Source organism: Cavia porcellus, unplaced genomic scaffold (assembly GCF_034190915.1).
Source record: "Cavia porcellus strain 051 isolate PalLab524CR breed Dunkin Hartley unplaced genomic scaffold, mCavPor4.1 scaffold_2, whole genome shotgun sequence".
NCBI classification, from domain to species: domain Eukaryota; kingdom Metazoa; phylum Chordata; class Mammalia; order Rodentia; family Caviidae; genus Cavia; species Cavia porcellus.
This window is the reverse complement of record NW_026947485.1, coordinates 27200170-27224491: the sequence shown is the minus strand read 5'-3', so window position 1 is coordinate 27224491 and position 24322 is coordinate 27200170. Positions and strand designations below refer to the sequence as shown.

General features: G+C 37.1%; 1 protein-coding gene across 5 annotated transcripts in view; it reads right to left on the bottom strand.

Annotated features, from left to right (window-relative positions):
* Positions 1-21501, bottom strand: part of Pals2 (protein associated with LIN7 2, MAGUK p55 family member) — a 90752-nt gene extending 69251 nt beyond the window's left edge. Inside the window, exon 1 of one of the 5 annotated variants that reach the window (XM_013150459.3) lies at positions 21366-21501. The gene's annotated coding sequence lies outside the window, so the exon portion shown is untranslated. Of the gene's footprint in view, positions 1-3055; positions 3079-20731; positions 20879-21365 lie in introns of those variants that run through there. The other 4 variants (XM_013150458.3, XM_003467900.5, XM_023564265.2 and 1 more) reach the window with 4 other exon arrangements.
* Between the last annotated feature and the right edge of the window lie 2821 nt (positions 21502-24322).

Here is a 24322-nt window from a genome sequence, read left to right as displayed (position 1 = left end):
CGGGTTTATCTTAAGGTGACCAAACTGCCCAGTGCCCACATTCTGTGTGTCAAGTAGCCAGATGTTTAAGAAGGTCTTGTGGCATTCTGAAGCAATGATAGTATTATAAGGGAGTTCTTGGTAAACCCCTGACCTTGTGAGCTCATACAGGGATATATAAGAAGAGATCAAAGGAACCAGAGCCAGCCAGCCAGCAGCCAGCAATTTCAATGGCCTAGGCTGACTGATCAAGTAGTTTTAATAAATCTCACTTGTTTTTTGAATCTTGGTGTCCTGTGAATAAATTTCTTGAGCATGACATAACAATACATGAGTTAAACTGAAAAATTATTAAATCGAAGAAAATAAAAATACAATAAGAAACATTAACTACTGTTCACTAATTGATTAGCTAGCAAATACTAATGCAATCAATAAAACTAAGTTAAAAAACATGCGGAGTAAAAACAGGAAGAAATAGAAATAAGGAGGGCTGGGGAATACTATTGGTCTTCATCCTATATGTGCATTAACAGTTCCTGTGGATTAAAACTAGGACCTCTCACATAATATGTGGGTACTTTACTACTGAGCTAAATCATCAGCTATTTTCATTTATTTTTTGAGATAGGATTTCTCTTAGTTACTCAGACTGGTTTGAACAAGCATTCTTCCTGTCTCATCCTCCTACATAGTAGAGATTATAGGTATATATCATTATGCTTGGCAATAATGAAAAAAAATTGCAGAAAACTTAAGAGTAACCAATTGGAATATAGAAAAAAGTCAGAGTTATATAACTTCTGTAGTTAAAAACAAGTAGGTCTTGGACTAGGGATGTACCTTAGCAGTAAGACACTTGCTTAACATGGTAGAGACTCTGATTTTGATTCCCAGCACCACCACAATACAAACAAAATATCCAGATCTTTCTCTTTAAAGATAAAAACTTGAGGGAATGCAAAGCTACTGTTAGATGATATGCTTTGCTAAATTCTTCTTTGTATATGTGTTATGCATGGCATGAAATAAGTTTTGGTAAAACACTAGACTAACATGACTTGTAAAAATCAGTATTTAAAAACTTAGAGATATAAAGAATATTTTCAATTTTTAAAAGATATGACTAGTCTGTTGTTTGTAAATATGAACATTTACACAAAAGGAAAATTTTCAGTCAACGTTAACGTAAAACTGCTTCTATTTACTAACATGTTGATTTAGTTGCAATCTAAATCATTTTTTAAGGGCCAGGGATATAGCTCAGTAGCACAGTTTTTGTCTGGCAAGCGTGAGGTCGAGCTCGATTGCCAGTTCAAAATTAAAAATAATCATTTCTCAACTAGTACACTACCAATTCCATTCCTATATGAAACTATAGCTCATAAAAATCAGTGACTTCTAATCAAATACAGTTCAGATCAATATATTATGTTGTACTAAAACAAGAAGTCTTATATAAAACATTTTACAAACTAGTAAAATAAACTAATAAATTTGTAATTTTTTATTCTTTCCTCATTCAACACTTGCTATACCACTCTTTAAATCACTCAGCAAACATTACAAATGTATAAAGCACTGCAATAAATATGAGCAAAGAAATTGGAATTGATACTGCACACCTGTAATCCTAGCACTCTGGGAAGCCGAGGCAGGAAGATTACAAGTTTAAGGATTCCAAGTTTGAGGCTAGCTTGGGCAATTCTGAGAGACTGGGCTGGAGACAGAGTTCAGTGTGAAGGCCTTGAGTTCAATTCCCAGTACTCACCACCACTACCACCATCAAAAACAAACAAACAAACAAACAAACAAAAAGATAAATCACCAAACATTTTTGAAGGTGAACAAGTGGTAAACAAATTCTCTTCCCTACCACTCTAAGACCTCTCAGTCATCTCTTCAGGGCATAAATAACAAGACAGTGGGTCACAGGCAAACCATACAGAATTCTAGCACTTAACATTAAAATATAGTTCAAATATTAGAAAACTTTGATCCTGAGTGTCCCAATGAAAATCTTGGATACTTTGCTGATTAACAAAATTGCAGAAATTTAGGAAGTCTAAAAAAGTCCTACCCTAGATGAAAACACAGATTATTCATGTACAGAATGATAGATTTTAAATTTACACTTTGGGTTTTAACCTCTCATTTCTTATCTGAAAGACTTTTTGATTATAAGAAATTTTAAAAATATGTAATGTGTTCCAAGTGTATGAAAGAGCACTCTAAATGGATATTATACCTGAATACTGGTACTATTTTAATTGCAAATTTCCTTGCAGTAAATGTAAACACTATGGACAACTGGGTATCTGCTCCAGCCCTCAAAAAAAATATTGGGAATAATCTGGACTAAATATATAAAAATTTGTGTCTTTTACACATTTGAAAAAATTACATATAGTTTCAATAATTTTCTGCTTCAAAATCTAAATACCCTAGTTTCAGAAAACTACTAATGATGTACTTTACATTATACTCAATGAAAAGATAATGTCTAATGGCCTGGTTATTACGTGCCTGCACAATACTGGTAACCCTCAACAAAATAATGAGGCAATCATCTCTCTCCCATTATTTTCTCAGATCTTTCAATATCTTCCTTCCTATATTTTTATCCCCACTTTTTCAGTACTAACAGACTGCCCTGACCCTACAGAAATTACCAAGGCTCTATAATGTAGCTGCAGAATTCTCTATTTGCTCCTTCTTGTGTTATCTCATATTTCCTATCTTAAACATTTACATACTAGTCAATGTATTTCATTAAAAAGGAACTATCATCTATGGTTTATTGACAGTTTTTTCCACTTGTAGAAAAAATGTATTTGTCAGCATCATTTTTTACTTCTCCTCAAATCTCAGGAGAAAGCATGCCCTTCCTCTTCTACAAGGTTCATCTGTACAGTGATTTCGTATTCCTCCTGTTCACTGCTGGGCCCATGATCCATGGGTTACTCCTCTTTGACTACTTCAACGTTTTTTCTTATTTGATACTTCCCATTCTTAAGTAATTATTTTTAAGAATCCCTAGTTTGAAACCCATTTCTCTTTTAAGTCACAGCTTTACCTCCATTCTTCTTCCAATATCATTCTTCTCTAAAGAATGGCCCACACTGTGTCATCTTTTCAGTTTTCCACTCAGTTGTACGTCTCCTCAACGTTCTTAAATAAGATTAAAAATGACCAACAAATCAGTCACATAATCTATCCTCATCCTTAAGAAAAAAGACTATCCATGCTGTTGGTATCCCTCAAACTTTGTTTCCCGAAAAGAATTATTTCTAGGACATCAACTCGTTTTTATCTTATTTCCAGTCTCAGTTATGGCACTCACCTTTCTCCTTAATGTAATTTCCCCCTGGGAGACACAAAGACGGTGACTTTTAATTTTCCATTTTCAAAAGTACTCACCCACTGTACCAAGCCTACTCCTCCTCCTATAGGTTCTACCTCTCATGTATTATGACATCACCATCTGCTCATTCTCTCCAAAGTTTATAATCTCAAAAACATCCAACTTTTTTCTCCATAACCACCAGACATCTCACTCTTCTCCAAATCTTTTCATTCTACTTCATTAAAATCTCAAAGTCATCCTTATCACAATTTTCAGTCCCTGTCCTTTGGTAGAGTTTTGACCTCTTGCCTTTTAAATGTACTATTAGTCCCTCCTACATCATTCCCCATTTGCAGTACATGCTCTGAAACTGCTGTGACAGAAAAAGAAGAAAAAGAAAAAAAAATCTACAGAGATCCTTTTTAAACAGAGCTCAATAAGTCGTGCAGTCCCTAATGTGCTCTCAAATGTAACCATTCTGCTTTGAAGAAACTTTTTTTGGAAGAAACTTTTAAATTTAATTAACAAAAGTTGAAGCTTCATTATTTATTTAAAAAATAGACACTATTATAATTCAATCATAACTGACTGAAAGTGCTTTCACCCACCAAGGACTAATTCATATGAACTGTGACTGTAGGATCATTGTCACATTTCATTAAATTAAAAAAAAAATTTTTTTTTTTTGGTGCTGGGGATCGAACTCATGACTATGTGCTTGCAAGGCAGGCGCTTATGCTGCTGAGCTAAATCTCCAGCCCCTCATTAAATGAATTTGAATCTCCTTTAGTATCTCAAACCCTATGTAAGTTTAGCATGAATGTCACTGATAGTTTGTTTCCAAAATAACACTTATTTTTACATTTGCACTTACAAAACTACTAGAATTCATAACATATCCGTACCTGGTTTTTAAATTGAATCATGATGAAACTGAAGTCACCTGACTCCCCTACCACCATCACCATCTGTCCACTGCTATCCACTCGCTATACTCTAAACCACCATGTTTGCTGTAGTTGCCATTTGATTGGTTCCTTACTTTTCCTCTAGTTTTTAACAGAACTATGATTTTTGAAACACATCCTGACTACTCTCCTGTTAAATTACATTATTCTCTTGCTAAAGCTGTTCAAAATCTTTTCCCCCTGCACTTATAAAAACATCCCAGTGCCTCATAATCAGCACACCATACATGTAACTCTTGTCCACTCACCTCTAACTAGTGTCCTCCCCTCTCTTCTTCAAAGGCATCCAAGTCATTACCTGTCATTCATTTCTCATCTCCACCATCTTCTGTTCTGTGTCAAATGATACCCCCCAAACCCACATACATATTTTCTTTATTCTTTATTTATTTAGTATACATGTCAGCTTCCCAAGAAGTATCAAAACCCAAGCTGAACCAGCACCCTCACCACACCAGTTTCATAGCTCTCTCCATCCTGCTGGCTTCATTTTCATTATCATACTCATCTGAAATTACCTGTTTTGCTTATTGTATGTATTCTTTCAGCAGAGGTGGTTCTAGCACTAGTAGGTGGTTCTAGCACCAGTAGGACACTGCCTTGACAAAAGGCATTCAAATATTTATCAGTTTCTAATATCTCTCAAAGCTGTACCTCAAAAGTTCATATTTCCTTGCCTACATCCTCACAGAAAGATCCCATGAGGTTTATACTCAACATCTCCAAAAGTTACCATGTTACTTTCCAAATACAGTCTTTCTCTGGTATTCCCTCTCTTAATCAATGGCACCACGTGTTCAATCTCTTTTCTTTCCTCTTTCTCTAGTAGGTCACCAAGATCTTTCAATTTATTATCTTATTTTTCCTATCTCTTCTGTCACTGTCTTAGTTCATACTCTGATCATCTTTCACATTAAAATCTAAAACTTTGTTTTTCTTACTTTATCTGTCCTTGCTATATGAGTTGTCTCCTCTAAAATTCATGATGGAGTTTAATGTCCACTGTGGATATTAGGAGTATGGAAACTTAATCTGACAGCAATATTCAGAGGTGGGGCCCTTCAGAGGTGATGAGGATTAAAGTCATCAACATGGAGCCCTTAAGATTGAATACTGGTGGCTTTGCAATTAGACAGAAAAAGATTAGGATACACACATGTATTCCCTGTCTCATGCCATGTGATGCTCTGTACCGCTTTAAGGATTCTGCCAACAAGAAACTCACCAGCAGATATGGTCCCATAATCTTACATCTGTAGAAGTATGAGTCAAAATACTCATGTTTTCTTTAAAATTTATCAGTCTATGGTAATGTTAATGATGACAGAAAATGAACTGAAACAATCTCCAATACCAACATCAGAGAGAACTCTTCAAAATACAAATACAACCATGTTTCTTCCCTGGCTAAAATTATTCACTTGTTCCTCAACGTGCATAAAATTAAAATTCCTTAAAATGGCATAAAGCTCTCACACCTTTCCCTGTTTACTATCAAGACCAAACATCCCTTTTATCCCACTTCACAGAGGTCTTTTTAATTTCAGCCACAATGGGCCATTTACTACCATCTAAATCTACTGCTTCATACTGCTATAACTTCGCCTAATTGTCCCAAGTGAAGACTTCCCTAATCCATTCTAGCAAATTGAGGATATATACCATTCATTGTACAGAAGATAGTGCACAGTTAACCCTCAGTATTTGGGAATTCTGTATTTTATGAATTGGCCTACTTGTTAAAATTTATTTGTGAAACAAAAAACAGTATTCATAAAGCTCTTGTGATCACTTGTGAATATGCACAGGACTGTGAAATATTCAAGTCACCTAACATTCCACAATCACATCTAAAGCTCAACAAAGCAACATTCTGCATTCTTGTTTCAGGTCTCACACTAAAAAGAAGTGTCCTTTTCACAGTTAATTTAGTGCTATCATTTTTGTATTTCTATGCTTTTCATTTGTGTGTCTGCTATCAAAAAAGGCTCCAATCACAGTAGTGAAGCTCAGTCTAGTATTCTTAACAAAGGAAGGCTATAATGTGCCTTTTGAGAATATGTTAGATAAGCTTCATTCAGGAATGAGTTATAATAAGGTCAGCTATGAGTTCAATATCAATAAATGTTAATAATATACAGTAAAGTGTCTTTAGGCAAAAGTTCATAAAACAAGGTTATTTTTTGATCAGTTGATAAAAACACTGTAACCAAACACTTACAGGAATGTGACCTTTTTTCCTCCTACAAAAAATAGTTCAATATTTGATAATTCGGGGTTTACACTATAAATGTAACTTTTATAAATAATGAGAAGTGACTTTTTGGTGGGCTCTGAAGAATTTATTCTCAGTATTATGTCAGGTACACTACAATTAATAAATACTTACTGAATGGAATTTAAATCCTGGTTTCAAATCAATGTAGTGTTACTTGCCATATACATTTAGACTTATAGTAAAATCTCCATGGAGGTCAACAGCTATATATTGTCCCTCACCTCACTTAAGAATTCACTCAATTGCAAAGGGTCTGAACATCATTCTCCATTCCGCTCCTTCATTTCTTTTATAGCCAAAAACTATGCTCTTCAAATTCAAACTCAAAATCACAGTTAAATGGAAAGACATTCATAAACATTTGCTTTTCCTCAGTTAGTCCTAAAGGGTTTAGATGTAACTATTGAACACATGTCCAACAAAACATAAGACTAGACACAAACACTTACAGTTCCTCTCCCCTGAAGTCCCAACAAAATTATTTTAAAAGATACATTTAAAAAAGAAAAAACAACGATAGTACTATAGGTGAGATGGTAGAGAACTGAGAGAAAGAGATTAGCAAAGTTATAGGAAACACCTAGAAGGTAGAGAACAGGTAAGGCTTGGATGTCTAACCAAAAGGTAGACTTGATAATCTGAAAATAATTTTCTCATGAAACACTTAAAAATGCTAAATAAAGACCAAAAATCCCCTTTAATTAAAAAAAATTAGCAAGTTCTCAAGAAAATCACCACTGGCCATCACAGTTCGGGATAAGCAAACTGATAAGCAAGTGCGAACAAGCATCTAAAAGTTCAAAGGCCAGTGGTCTAGGCCTTGGCTTGAATGAGATGAAGAATTATAACCCTCCAAATGAAAGTGGTACTAACACTACCTTTTAAGAAAAAGTCTAGTAAAAATGTGCCTTTTGGCCAGTGAAGACTAGACATGTAAGTTAGCTAGTCTGTTTGGAGACCACACAAAAGGGAAAAATATCACCTGAGAATTTGTAATCACAACCTACATGCAAGGAGTCAATGTTCAGTTATACCTATCTGCTCCAGAAAACCTCAATCAGAAAAGTTACAGTGATTCTGGGTTGGTTGTTTCTTCAGATGCTAAAGAAAAACTTTAGCAGATTTCTGGAGGAATATGTCCTTTATCAGGCTGCACAAAATTCAAAATAAAAATCCAGCCAAGTAAGAGTACACAATTCAAAAATCACAAAACACTTAAGAAAAAAAAAAGTAAAAACACAAGAAAGTAATACTATGATAGTGGAGAGTAGATAAAATTGCATATTCTTGTAATAACACTTTAGAAGTAAGCATAGTTCTTCCTGCTGGTTTTTCTATAGGCCTTACAGAAATGTATCTGTGCACAAGTATTCTTTCTTTACAGTATAATCAGTAGTTGATGTGTAAAGCTAAAATCATAGATGTATATTTTCTAAGGTATATGTATACTTTCTAAATTTCCAATACCACCTCCCTCTTTCCAGGTGGCATTTGTAAATGTGCTAGGGCATTTTTGATATCAGTGACTGTGATACAGTGAATGAAATTAAGCACTGCTCAGGACAATCTAAAACTGCAACATCTAGTAGTGTCAAAAATGCAACTCAGACTGAGATAACAGTTTACTAACACAGTCAAGCATGGAACTGTTAATGGTGATTAACTTGAAAGTAAACTAAGGATTAAAAACTTTTCACTTAAATTGTACATTCTTTCAGACCAATTTGGATTTATCATGTAATAATAACACTTAAATTTAATTTAAAATAAGTTTATCATAAATAAGTAATGTGAAGAGAGAGCTATTAATGAATAAATTCTTTCAGATCTACTGAGTTGTAGAGTACTAGAGCACTAAGGATAAAACAACACACATGACTCTCCTGGAATTGCTAGGCTCATCAAAATAGTCTCTTCAAATATTCAAATATTTTTCAGCTAAAATACTCTGAGAATTAAAACAGGCTCAGTAATATTGGTTGTGTACCCATGGAGTGTGGTACCTGATACCTCCTGTGCCACAGCAGCTATAACACTAATGCCTCCCATGGTTAACAAAGACGGAGGAAAAGAGTCAAGACTCAAAATAATTTCCATGTGGCCTGATACTGCTGCTCAGTGATACAGCACTTGCCTAGCCATGTGCAAGCCCTAGGTTCAATCCCAGGCACACATGTGCATGCACACGCACAGACACACACACACACACACACACACACACACACACACACACAGAGCAAATTGGCAGTGCTGGAATGGGATGCTTCTATGGTACAATTCAAGGATATATTACTTAGTAAACTAATGCAAGCCTACTATTAGTTATTGATCTAAAAAAGCAAATAGTTTGGATATAGTGGAGGTCACCAATGAAACACTTGCCCAGATAAAATGCAAGATGAAGGTGCAAGTAATGTATAGGACAAGCAGACAGGAAGTGGCTATTGAAAGAAAATTTGCACTTACTCCATAAGATTGCCTCCCACAGATGACAAATCTCACACGCACGCACACACACACACACACACACACACACACACACACACACACACAGACCTGGATCTGCCACATCCTGACTACTACACTCTATAAAGTGTTACTTTTGTTTTCCCTTTTTCTTTATTATACAGAGTAGTTAATACAGTACACAGGCAGACTACGCTTAGCATGTCTTTAAATCACTAGTAGTTTAGAGCGTCAAATGGAAGTAGGATAATGAAAAAGTACAACATTCTTTTAAAGTATCTTCCTTTCCTCATAATAAATATATTCATTCACTTTTATTTTGCTTTCTTCCAAAAACAAACAAAAAACCAAACAAAAGTCTTTGCATGTTGTTTCATTCAAGAATTTAAATGTTTTTTATTTACTGCTATAAATCTATTATATCTTTCTATATACACATGTTATATGTAATCTTTATCGATAAATATGAATAAAATTCTTCTAACAAAAATTAACTCCTAGGCAGTTTTATGTATCTTGTTGATTAAACTTTTCAGATTTTAAAAGTAAAATAAAGTCAATATGGTAATTTAAATAACTGAATTCAAGGCCTACAACCTTGACTGGGGACATGAAATATTGTAAGGCACATGAAAAACACACTTGAAAAATGAAATACTTAAAGAAATTACTTCAAGAGGCCCTCAGAATTTGAATACAGAGTGACTGCTCAAGAATTAAATTAGTAAATGTGCACAACAGGAATATACTTAGCAGAAAAAAAGTATTAATGAAGATGGCTAAAACATTTGTAAATATTTAATCAAAACACCTAAGATGTACTCGTCGGACAAAAACATAGAAAACAGGAAGGTTCTACTGCATTGTAAGCTGTTGGAAGGTCAAGATCTTGTCAAGCTTAGAAAAATGGAAAGAAATTAACGCAAATCTTAAAAATGTCCAGAGAACAGCTTGCATCCTCTGTATTTTGGAGTTTTTCAACCTTGGCAGTACTAAAATCTGGAACATGATTGTTGGGCAGTAGATCATCCTCTGTTATTTAGTAACAACTCTGCATTCTATTCTAGATACCGTATCAGTAGCACAGTAAAAGCAACTTTAAAATAAGACCAGGCTTATCTCTAAAAAAAAAAAAAAAAAAGTAGGATCTTGAAAGATCTTCAAAAGTAAAAATCTAAGGACTGTTTTCATCTAGGAATCTTTTCAAAACAGGTACCTCTACATCATTTCATTTCTCATGGCAACTTCACAATGTCCTTTTATTTACCTTTTACTCTCTGCCACCACTGTCTTTCAGGTACTCCGTTAATTTCCCTTTAGGCTATCACAAGCTTCTTCCTACTATTCTGTTATTCACTGTAAATCCCCGAGCAATAAGGCTACCCACAGGTCATTTTAAAATACTTTAATTACTAAGCTGCCTTTTTTAAAAAGTCTGGTTTTCTATCACCTGGGAATGTTTAAATTTCTCTTCTTAGTCTAGCTTTTCATCTGCTCAACCTAATTCATTCTTCTCCTTATAGGGTAAACTCTGTTATAACTGCATTGATCTTTTTACTTACAATCAGTACAACTACAACATTTCCACCAAAATGTCTTCACTTATGTTATTTATGTCATCTACGAAAATTTTTCTTGATATTCAATACCTAAATAAATCATGGTCCACCTTTAGTTTTAGAGCTAAATGAGTCCTCAAAAGCTATCTCAAAATCAACTCAAACAAATCAATAGGCAGTCTCCTTCACCCTAGTGAAAATGTCTTTTGCTTAAGTTTTTCTCCAATTTACAGTATGCTGTGCATGATAAAAACACTACATCCTAATTATGTTGTTTCCTAATATGGTAACAAAAATAGTAACAACAAGCATAGTCTATGTTTTACAGGGTGACGCTTAGCTGGAGGGAAATAAAAAAATAGTTTACCTTGTCAAATAAAACTATATAACATTATCCTTTTATTAATGTGAAATGTGAATATATTACACTGTATTCAGGTTTACTTTTGGTGGAAATTTCTACTTAAGAGTAACATTCTGAGTTGCTCTTTTTTGGAGATACTTTTAGGGAAGAAGGATTTTGAGGTTTGGATGATTAAAGAAAAGGGAAATATAGAGATGAAAGGGTAACAGTAGAAGATATTTGCAGTGCATAGAAGCAAAGACAAAAACACACTTGCATGTTCAATCAAGAATTGCAGTGGCTGTTGGGAAGGATAGAAAGAGAAAAACAGCACAGTAAGTGTCCCATTGCTATGAGGGAACACTTGCATGAAATTATCATGACAGAAACGAACTATAAATACTCACTTGGCTACAGAGCAAGCTGAAAGAGACAAATAAAGGTTACTAAAAGCTTGCTGCCTAATCACAAACACCCCAGTTACACTATCTCTAGGATGTCTCTTGGAATCAGAAGTTGGAGCCAGTAACTTGTAAAGGAAAACAAGAAAAATCTGAAAAAGACATCCTCAAAAATGAGTGTTAGGATTTATGAGCTTTCAATTTTCCCCAACTGGAAGTACTCAAAAGTTTCTTTCAAGAAACTAATAGTGAAGTAATAGTGAAGAATAGTAAATTATCTGGTATTTTAAAACTAAAGAACAGTAGCATAAAATATTGGTAAGCATATCTAATTTTCATTGGGTTAACATTAAAATTTTACAAAGATTTTTACGGGTTCATTCATGGTCTCGGTTTCCTTAACCTTACTTACTCTACAATGTCTTAAATTCCTTCATGGAAAATCTATCTACCTTGAGTTTTCAAGAACTTAATGCTAAGGATTGATAAGAACACAGTGATTACTTCACCTCACAAGATATTCTAACCTCCATAAAAGCATTGCTTTACTTTTTTTCATTTATCCTCCTTCCAAAAGATAACCACTTTAAAGAAAAACAATGGAACCAAATTGTATAAAAAATATGTGATCATTTCATTTTCTAAAGTAAGCAACTTCAAGCTGGGCATAGTGCTGCACACCTATAATCTCAGTACTTGAGAGACTGAGGCAGGAGGATCATTTCCAGGGAGACTAGCTTGGGCTACAAAATGAGCTCAAGGCCAAAGTGAACTGCATAATGAGACAGCGTCTCAAAAAGACAAAAAACAAAATAAGCAACTTCAGTGCTTTAAACTTTTTCACTCAGTTACCTAAGTTACTCTAGTACACTACAAAGATGAAAAAAGGTAAATAATTTAATTCATTTAATTAACACTAAAACTTCCACAGAACATTTAATTATGTGTATACCAACACATATAATGTAGCAAAATAAAAGAAGAAAAATTCATTTGAACATAGCCACATTCATTTAGAATATGAAAGAATTCCTATCTGATGGTAACAAACCAAATGAACATAACAGAGGTATGATCATTTTCTTTATTCCAAACAAAAGGCTACTTAACTTCTTAAGGGGAAATTATGAAAAATAAATTAGGATTGTGTTGGGATTACAGGCAAGCACCACATGCACAACTAGGATTATGACAATTTTATATAATCTTTAAATTGGAAAGAATCTTTGAATCACCTAGTCCATCTTTTCACTTACTATTCTGTCTTAGCACACTGAAATGTCATGTAAAAATAAGACATTAACTTTAATCAACAGTATATAATTTATTAAACTGTTTTAAAATAAAAACTCTTAAAATTATTCTCTAAATCAGACCTATCTCTTATATTGTAGGGAAAAAGAAAACTGTGAATCAAGCAAAGTCAACAAAAATGTTTTATTAACCAATACTATCCACGTTAATGGTACATGTAACACTATACCATACAATAGGGAAGGAATTTATTGAATTCTAAAATGTAGCAGGTTTTGCACTACAATTTTATATCATTCAATTAAAAGTCTACCCTATAAATTATATACCATATCCCCTATGTGAGAGATGAGGAACACTGAGTACAGAAGCAACTCCAAACACCTCTACCAGAAAACCAAGTCTCTGAACTGAATGCAGCCAGCCAAGTGTCCTGAACAACACACAAGAGCTACAAGCTAGAAAAACTAGATTACAGTACATGTCTCTAACTCCCTTGCCATGCTGAGAAAGAAAATAAAATATGGTATCTAATTTCAAGAAACTATATAATTTGATTATGCAAAAAGCTATGAAAACATTGTTTTTCTAATAAATAAGATTTTCAATAATATTACACTTAATGAAAAAAATCAGTGTTTCAGCAGGAAAGCAACTCAAGCATTAATCTAGTATTATTAATATAGTTTCCTATAAAGAATATATAAAGTGTGTCATTACAATACTAAACAAAATTTTCTGAAAAATCCAAGAATGATAAACTGTGGCATTGATCTGTAAAAATGAGCTGAAAATGAAGTAGTACTCCCAATTCCTTAGCAAGCCATTTTCATAAAAAATTAAAATTACACATACCGTATATTGCACTTGATACAATACCGTAGGACATATACTCTTCTTTGTATGAAAACCAAATTCAATGATTTGACAAAAAATTAATGACAATGAAATGATAAAAATTAAACAAGATAAATTGTTGTTTATCAATTAGGATGAACAAGGCAAGATAAACAAGTGAAATCATAAAATGCTAGAAGTCTAGAGACTACACTTAAACTGCTTCACACTCCAAAGATGGTTATCAGTGATAATCACTAGTTAACAATGATCCAAAGCTCCAAGCAAAAGACAAGTCTCAAAAAAAGACACATGCACACATATACTTTTAAGTAATAATATATTGTAATATTACTTATATATCATTCTTTATGATTCTTCACTTACATCAACTTTCAGCCCAAAACTACTACCAATCTTTCAAATCAGATTAGAGGGTTTTATTCATAATATATGTTGATACAGGAATACATTTTTTTCCTGTAACAATACACAAAAAATTACTGTACCTTCAGAACAATGTTTCTCAAACTCAACACTATAAAATTTTGGGTTGGATAATTTCTTCTTGTGGAACTATCCTGGGCATTGTTTGCATCATCTCTAACCTTTACCCCTTGGATACCAGTGACACACCCTTTCACCTGTAACAACCAAATGTTCCTGGAGAAGGGGGTCAGCAAGATCAACCCTAGTTAAGAAATACTAATTTAGAGAAAAATGAAGATGGAGCAAAAAGTTTCTTACTAGTCACATCCTCATTTTTTGAACCAACTGCATTATCACTGTGGAAGGCTGAACTAACAGTTCTCCAAAGAAATTTGTATTCAAATCCTTGGAACCAGTGAATGTTATTTTGATTTAAAAGGGGTCTGTAGATGTGATTAAGTAGAGTATCTTATGAAAAGGAGAGGTAAGACAGGAAACACAGAACTGACAGATTTGAAATGCTGGCCTTGAAGACTGGAGCAGTGCTGCTGCATGCTCAGGAATGCCAACAGCCACCAGAAACTTGATTCTTTTCTAAATCCTTCAAAGGATGTGTGACCCTCCTGATACAGATTTTGGTCCAATGATTTCAGAGAGATGAACTCTGAGAGAACAAATTTTTGTCTTTATTTGTAAGTAACTTAAGTGTGCCAATTTGTTACTGCACAAAAGGAAACTAACACAATCAAACATGGGTTTTATTTTGATTTTTAAGATCTGATTTTAAATCTGCAATAGACAACATCAGGCGTGGCAGTGCATGCCTATTCTCCCAGTACTCAGGAGGCTGAGGTAGGAGGACTGCTGTGAGTTTGAGGCTTACTTGGGTTGTACAGTGAGTTTAAGGCTAACCTGAACTACATAGTGAGACCTTGTCTCTGTCTGTCTGTCTGTCTCTCTCCATGCTTCCCTCCCCTCCACACACACACACACACAATGCAATGAGGAAATGAGATGATGTGTGGGAAGCATAGCTCCTGAAACCTAATAAGAAAAATAAGAAGCTTCAAATAGTAAAAACGAATACATTTTCAAGGCTCTTACGAATGAAAACACATAAACTTCCATTCAGATGATAAGTATATTTGCCAGTCATACAAGTGCTGTTATCATTTGTCTATAAAACTGTTATCATTTATCTATAAAACTGGATGAGACTAGCTGATGATTGCTTCTTATGAGAAGCCAGCCTGAAATTTACTAAAGAAGAAACAAGACAGAGGAAGAAAGAATATGAATGTGAACAAAGCAATGAACAAATGAGATGTTTGTAGAAGTATTAACTAGTGTAATGGAGAACCAGGGAGAAAGATGAAGTTTAGTTTTGGATATCTAAATAATATAAGATCCCGAAATCTACAGAGAATGATTGGTTATTAAATAGAATATTTTATACTCAAGTAGTGGCTCTTGGAGACTTTAACATCTAAACATACTCTTTACCCTTACTAGACCTACTAAATGAGAACATCTGTACTAGTCACTTTAGAGAAGTGATCTCAAAATAAAATATCATTAAGTATATACTTTACTAAACCAGATTAGCATTTTCTTATATTAAAACTTCTCCCAAGATGTAGTGCCACTGAATTCTACCATTTCTCTAAACAAATTTTCTACTCTTCACTTTTCCTTTCCTCAGCATTTGACCATTAGTCACTCAATCATTTTCCTTACAAATTTTCTTTAAAAATGTTGTACACATCTCCAGCTGTCCATCCCACCTTTGAACCACACCTATCTACCCCGGGCAACTAAAAGCTGTATTATATAGAACATGAAGCAATGAAACAGTAAAAGTTCCATTAATAGGCTCTATAATGCTATACAGTAAACCAAATTTATGAAAATAACTTTGCTGCCCAATTGTTTAAACATTCTAAGCACACTTATCAAGTGAAATTCTAAATCACAAGATTTCCAAAAGCATAAATAGTCTATAAAAAATAAAGCTAAACTCCTTCAAGTCATCTTAGTGATACTAAGTAACAAAGTGCTCTGCTCTATGAAGGACACAAAGTATAACAATTTCTGAAATTTAGAAACAATTTAAGGTGGAGGGGGTATAGCTCAGTAGTAGCATGTGTACTCAGTGTTATGAAGGAAGCCTTGCATTCAACACCAGGAAAAAAAAATTCACAAGTACTAGGACAGAAAAGAGGGGAAAACCTAGGGGAGGGGATGGGTGTAGTTAGTATTCAGCTACACGTTGTATATTAATTCTTTATTCTGCAATAAATATCCACATCAATCTACACGTTTCTAGCCTTTTCCATTTACCTTAATGCTCTTCAAAAATTTCAGGTACATCAATTCTACTGATTTATATTTCCGCCAACAGTGAAAGCACATCAACCTCTATCTCTAAGTATTATCAATAACTTTTGATGTCAGTCTAATTAGATGAAAGTAGTACCTTCCAGTTTTAATTTATATTTATATGAGGCAAAATGTCTTAACATATGCTTAAAAATCATTTGGATTTCATTTTTTTAATTGCCTGTTTATGATCTTTGCCACTTGATGAGTGGTCTTTTATTGTGTTGTAGGTACTTTTTACATATTAAAGAAGTTAATCTTTTATCTGTAATACAAACTGCAAATATTTTCCTAGTTTCTCCCCCAACATCATGCTATTTTATTATTTCTTTCCTTTATGTATAGGTTTTATTTATCTTCCTTAACAAAACTGTAAATTCCTCCCATGAAGGACATCTCTTTGGGATATCCCTAGGAGAGTGCTTTTCAGATCTTTACATCTGAAGCTCAAGTAATAAAAGGGAGAGGTGAGGATCTGAGGAAGTGATCAAACATAAATATTAGTTATCACAGGGGTATCTACTGAATTGTCTGCTTAATCTCACAACACATGGTTACAGTAGGGAAGACAAAGTTCTGCTAACATGATATATCTTATAGAATAGGAAAAAATGAGTAACAGATAAATCTATCTCCAATTGTCTGGGCTGGTACCATGAAAATACAGAAACTTGTAGTGGACATATTTTTCAGAAGAGAATGCAGAAGAGGAATAGGAACATGGTTTTCTGTAGCCAAAGAAGAAATGAAGCAAATGCCTGGTAATGAATAGAGAAGAAGTAGTGTTTCCTGTTGGCACTGAAGCCCCCATGTTCCAGCATTCAGATTGTACAAAACAATCACTGCCTCTTAATAAATTCTTATTTACACTAATTACAATGGATTTCTGTTACTTATGGTCAAAAATGGCCTACTTAACTACAACTATCATTTACTGATTTAGTTTTATCAAGAGGTATTTTAACACAAAAACCTCAGATTTTTAAAATAATTCTTTGATGACACCTATGTATCAGGAACATGTCTAAGTCCTTGAAACAGTGTTAAAGAAAAAAGATCACTCAAAACATGGGGCTTACATTCTAGTGAGAACATGCATATAATAACACAATTTAATTGCAAAAAATGAAAAATAGCTTGTAGAAAATCTGAAACATGGTAATGAGATACAGAGGGATGAGGGCAGTATCGTTCTGGGGCAGTGGCTAGACAGTAATTCTTTTTTGAAATATGAATGAAAATGAGCCAGTCATGTACTGATTTTGGAAGAGTCCCAGACAGAGTGACCAGGAAATACAAAAGCCTTAAGTCTAGAACAAGCCATGACATTAACAAAGAACAAAAAAGAATACAGTAAAACGAGAGATGGCAAATAAGTTGCCGAGGAATGACAAATCTAAAAGGAAAATAAGTTGACAAGGTAACATCATATATAGGGATCAGATCACATACTGGAATTAGTAAGCAGTGAAAAGGACTTAACAAGCTTTTTAAATATCTCGTTATATTGTCTTTAATATTTAATTCTCATTTTGCCTTAAAACTTTAACAGAAATTACTATTGCAAGTGTTTAACACAATTGTAAAGTTATCCACAAATGAACATTTTCCTAAGCAAAAAAATATCTCTTCTGAGATATTATATGAAAGAATGAATGAATTAATTTTAGGACAAAAGCAGAGCCATCTTAAAGGAAAGGAGAATAATCTAGAATGATAAGAACCTCTCCAGATCTTTTTTTTCAGTGAATCAATGTACTACAATAAAGATCATAGGTCTCTAAATTATTGTTATTATTTAAGAGGACCATAAAGCATCTCTAAACACAACATCTTTTCTTTACTGACTGCACTATTATTGAACTGGACATTAACAAGGTTGAATACTGTCAGGGAAAAAAAGTAGAAAGATTTCTGCCTCTATTGTAGCTGGAAAGAATAGCCATAGTTTATAGTCAACAAGATGTAGGTTGCAGTCTTCTCTCAGATAAAATATGAACTTCTCTGTCATGAAATGTGCACAAAAATTAGGTACAAGGGATGCTTCAATCTCTCCTTCTCTAAAAGCTTTTAAAAGAGACCAATCTGCTTAAAGAGGTCTGGATACAATTATGCCTCATGGAAGAGTGATGATCTTTCCATATCCTTCTTTCCTTTCCATATCCTTTCCATATCCTAATATTTGTGTACTTTAAGCAAGTAATCAAACTTACATTGCTTTCAGGATTGTCAGTAAATTCAGATCTTTAAAAACTATGTTATATTCAAAAATCTTTCACAATGTGAGCACAATAGTCCAAACAGTAGATTGTTAATAATAGTGTATAAAGATACTTTATGAGTGTGGTGTGAGTTGAGAAAAGTTATTAAACACCTTGATCAAGAGGTGGCTCTAAGTGTGTCCTCCTTACCACACTTTCTAGCAGTTTGGCAAAATGCCCAGGATAATTAGCAGCCAGTGTATGCAAAGACAGTATGCAGTCAAGCTAAACTGTAAAGTCTCCCCCCAGTGGTCACATAGGAAACAGAAAAGCCTGTGAAAAACCACTGCAGATTCAAGGAAAATGACTTAAAAGACTGACTCAAAAGCAAAACTGATCCTTACAACAAAAAATATAATCTTTAATTCAATACTATTTATACCATGTCAGTAGAGAGCTCTCTAGTGTCTGCTCTTATGATGCAATATTTATAAATGTAAAGACAATTTTTAAAAGGAAAAAAATCCTACAGATAAAACAAGCATTATTTTTTTCAGTGTAGGCTTCTTAGGTATAACTAATAATATACCCCCAAATAGCCAAGAACATATGAAATGGACAGGTATTCATTTTTCCTAAAAATATAAAAACATTCTTTGCAGGTTACAGTTATCCGAAGCAGGATTCTGATACCAATGTAAGTTATTTATCAAATGAAATACTTTGGAGAGGAAAATTATCAGGGTTATTTATCTAATATATAATTTAGAAAATACATTCTAAGTCATTTGGGACTAGATAATTCATATTATAGTAAGTGGTGTAAAAAGCAGCAATCCATCCTTTTGTTTTTTAACATTTATTTTTTAGTGTTTTTACATTCAGACTTTGACTACCTGGAATCCTGCGTTATTTGCAACTCTCAGCAATAGTTTGGTAATACTGCCCACTTTTAATAAAGCTCAGATTTCAAAAATGCAAAAGGCATTTCATTAAATTATCTATCTGTTGTATTCTGTGAACCATTCATTATTGTACAGGAAAGTGTATGAAAGGATGGGAACTATTGAAACAAGCAACAATTTTAAAACAGCTTTTTAAAAAGGTAACAGAGAAGCTCAGAATTATGATTTTCTTGGTTATTTCAAGCTAAAAGGAGGAGGAGAGGAAAGGGAAGGAAAGAAGCAGGCTGAGTAGTCTTCTGGAACAATTTCTGCCCGCAATAAGGGGGGGGGGGCAAACTGCTTTCTCAAATGTCTAAGAAAAATATGATTCACTCTGAAAATCCAACAGTTGCCCCCGCCAAAGTTCTGCCTCACTGAGATACTAGATTTTCCAGTGTTAAATTTAACCTACAATGTAAAATAATTCACTTTGATATTTCAAGTGCAAAAAGTATTCAGTGCCATCATTAAGAACACATAAACCCCTTTCAGAGTGTGCATCTCTACATGATAAAATTGAGCAATTAAAAGTGTTATCATTTACTCATTATGTAACTCTAGTCTAGAATAAACATGGGCTTTAAAGAGTAACACACTGTATAAACACGTATTTAAACAAGTATTTAAATATAGACCACAACCCACAAAAGTTCTTTGTTTATGGTAATAAGACCTCTGAAGAGAAAACTATAATCAGACTTGGTAGCTTATCAAAACTGCATAGCAGACGCCTAAAATAAGTCTTGAATGATTAAAGTCCTTCTTACATGTATTTCCACGTCAGTAGCAGTGTATTACCTCATCTAATACAATGGATATGTGTAAGTTCCCAAAAGATCATTTGAACGATTTCACAGGAATAAATGGTTACTAAATCAATGAAGAGCATTTTAACACACCCCGAATGTTCTCAGCTTTTATACCAAGGAGTCCAATTCAGGAAGCATAAAGTAAAATTCCAACAAACCCCAAAGGCATAGGAAAATAGTAAAACATGGCTAGCCTGGCCTTAGGCTGTTTTTAAGTCATGCGGAGAATTTTCTGAGCCTCCTCCTCAGTTTTCAATTCTCTTTCTCACCTCCCTCCCCCCACCTACACAAACGCACGTCCCAAATGCTAGAAGTTTAATGGACGCAATCTTGAGCTGTAATAAGACTGAGAATAAACTCCCAATAAAGTGTTAAAAAGTCCTTTGCAAAAAACCATTCGCCCACCAATCCACATGCTGTCATCACACGATCCGATCTCTCAATCGACTCCCTCCCGGCCCTCAACTCTGCCAAAAAGAAAGAAAGAAAGAAAGTAGGGAGGGAGCCTTGGCACCTTTGTGGTTCCAGACAAATGTACCTAGGATCAGAGAGCAGGATCTCAGCAGCAGCGAACGCCCTCGGAGCAGCGTGTGCTCGGCCCACAACCAGTTCGGTCAAACAACTGAAATCTCGTGCCTCCCAAGTAGCAGCAGTAGTTGCGGAAAGCCTCCTCCCCCAGGAACTCCGAGCTCGGGAAAGAGCCAGCAGCCGGCGCGATCGCCCCCTCCCGGGGCTGATCCCCCGAAGTGTCAGTCACATCTCCACCGCCCCCGGCGCGGCTCTCCATTCAAGCTTTACCGCGGCTCCCGCCGCAGAGGATGTCGGCGTCCGAGCCTGGCGCTCGAAGGGGTCCCGGGAGCCCGCAGCCTCAGCCCGGGCTGCGCGGAGGAGCGCGTGGGGCGCGAGGGCGGCGGCCAGTAGCATGAGCCAGACACGTTGCCGCGTTCCGGCCTCCCACCCGCCCGGCCGCACGCGGCGCGCCCTTTCGGCGCGGGTCCGCCGGGCTCCGAGCGGCGGGCACCTCCCGGCCCGCGGAAGCCCAGGTGCTGAGGGGCGGGGCGGGCGAGGGTCCCCGCGTGGCGCGGCGAGACGAGCAACAGGGCGCCCTCCCCCGCCCGCGGCCGGCGCGCGGACGGACCGTTACCCGGGCCGCGTGGGGCCCCTCGACTCACCGGCTCGCACCTCAGCCGCCTCGCGCCGCCTCTCCTCTCCCACCTCCTCCTCCGTTGCCGCCGCCGCCGCCGCCGCCGCCGCCGGTCTGCCTCAGCCGCAGGCGCCGACGAGCAGCCCCATCTACAAACTCGGGGCTCCTAGTTAAGAATTAGAAACGCGCCTCTCGCCGCCCCGCGCCTTGCACTCCCTCCGCCTCTTTCTTCGCTCCCCACACTCCTCCCGGGCTCGGGTCGCTGCCGCTGCCTCCGTCGCTGCCGCTGGCTGCCACCGCCGCCAGCACGCGCGCGGCAGCCTCTCCTCAGCCGCCCTCCTCCTCCAGCCGCCGGGGCGCGCTCCCTCACGGCCTCGCGCGTGCGCGTGCGCCGGACGCCGGGGCGCGCGCGCTCGGACGCGAGGAGGCGCCACCGCCTCCGGGAAGCCGGCCCCGCCCCTCCGGCTCGCCGGCCAGGTGGAGCCCCAGAGCGAGTGCGCGGGCCGGGTGGGCGAGCAACCGCTGCGGCTTTGCTGCTGGGGCCACCGCCGCCCCGCCGCGCCCGCGAGTGGGCTGGGCCGGCCCGGTCCGCGCCACCAGGTCTTGCAGGCCCAAATTGGCGCTGTCATTCAGCTTTTACTGATGGGCAAGACACTCCACCCGACATAAAAGGGCCTCCTCCCTGTCCTTCCTGAGAGTTTGCAGTCAGAGAACCCAGTCAAGGGGCACAAAGGAGAAACAGACCTGAACCCCCCCCCCCGAAAATCTGCCCCCTCCTCCTTCGCACAGCCCGGGCTCCGCCGTGAATTTGGCAGGTTCTGCAGCACTGACTGTCCTTCAAGAATTTTCTCCCAAAGGCCCACCGGAGGGAGTGTGATTCACACCCCATGAGATGGACGGACACTGGCTCTTTTCATAACACCGACGCTCCCGTGGAAACTCCTGGAGCCAGCTCGGCCAGACAGTCCCCAGACAGTTGTTCAGCTCCTCCCAAACATCTGGCCCTCCCAGAGCTCCGAAGGAGGGGCACGCCATCCTTTCCGTCTCCACTCTGCGTGGAGTGTGGTAAATTGCGATGAGAGTCCGGGTGTGCGTATGACACATTCTGACGGGAGTGCAGATTTAATTTTTCAGCTGAAAGGAGCTGTGCAAGCCATGCAGCAGAGGCTTGTGCCTAGAAAAACACAGCAAGGCAGTCAGAGAACTTCTGATCCCCTTAAAGATCTCTCTGGACTCTCAGACCTGTGATGGGAGCTTGTGGAGACGCTATTGTGTTCTGGAAATCACAGAAACTATTACAATGCTATTTCAATGGAAGAAAATAGTTACTGCAGTCTTTTCAAACCATGAACATAGAAAGGAGGAGGAACACATCGGGTGGCTACCTCTGTGGAGCCTTTCCTGGCTTCTGCTGGACACCTTTGCGCAGGCTGTGCACAAGCCTCCATTGTTTAGGTGTGAGCAGGCAGAATGAGTGCAGTGTGGTCCTTTGGATTCAGAGATGGCTCTGGAGTGTTTTGTCTTCTGTCTTTATGAGTGAGGAAGGGAGGGAGAAAATACTGCGGATGTGCTGTGTTAAGAGGGTCCAGTACCCAAACAGGGAGTTTTTTCTTTGCTTCATCCTGACATCAAAGATGAATTTGCTTTTCCATAAGGATCATTAATTTTGAAAACCAACATGTAGGGTTACTTTGTAGAGTGTTAATTTAAGGCTGTCTTTCTTGGAAAAGCAAATCCGTGGAAAGGAAATTGGAAGCAATTGAAGAAACCTGGAAGTGCCAAGGAGGTAGAGAGTAACTTTGGGCAGGTGTTGTGACCCTCTGTTGGTGTGGCTGAAATGAGATAAACTGAGTATCAGGCCAGAGGCAGATGAGAAGCCTCGGGTTTGTCTTCTCCGACTATCAGCCGACCCAGGAGATCTTTCTTGATTCCTTAAGATACCCAGACTTACCCTAGGCCTGGTAACTTTAATCTCTTCTCCTTTCTGACTCTACCACACTTTCTTCTTCCTGCTGATGTATTTGCTCTGAACTCCTCTGAAAGAGAGATGGGGTATAAATGACATTTCTGGGTGTGTTGCTGATCCCTGTGAGTGGACTTTCATTTTTTCAAGGGTTGTTTGGAAACTATGTCTTAGCTTCCGACTGCATTTCATTTCTCACAAGGATAGTTTACTAAGGAAGTTTTAGGAAGAAAACTCTTACCCCTCAGATCACCACATATAGAGCTACCAGACTCACAGCTAGGTCCAGCCTTGTCTCTGTGTATAACAAGACCCACATTTAGGAGCAGGAATATAAGAAGAGGTATCATCCATTTATAGTTCCAATCTGTTCGCTAAATGGTAGCAGCCATTAGAACCTTAGCACTGTCGTGAGACAGCCTCATCCTCAGAGTCAGAAAAACAATTTTATTCCAATAACCATCTTCAGTTGCCAGTGAAGCTTCTTTTTCAATGTCTATATTTTGTCAAATACTGCTGTGCAGATTACATTCTGAAACACTTTTTAATAAAGGTAATAGCTCTACCTTTAAACATTGAGCCTTCCCACTAAACTCTAAAGGTGGGACATGTCAGAGCAAATTTTAAATGATGTGACTTGAACACTGGAACTCCCATCCTTGTATGCCTGCTCACCTTGCTGAGAGGTGATCATTTCTGATATACTTCCCATCCATTTCCCACCCCTGCTGTAAAGGCTTCATTCTAAGAAAGGAGATAGTTATGATTGAAAATGACGGTGAATCTTTCTCTTTAATATTCTTAATGGCCTGGCTTTTCATTTCCTTCAAGGTTACTCTAAAGGGATCATAACTTTACCATAGCCCAGTATCTCCTAATTATAACTCAATTTAAAATGTGAATTTTGATTTAACTCGAGTATCCATTATTAGCTTTCCTTTCCCTCGATCAAATATAAACAACAGCTTGTATAAGTGTTTTATTTCATTTTGTGATCAGCCTTGCTTCTACAAAAGTGGAGA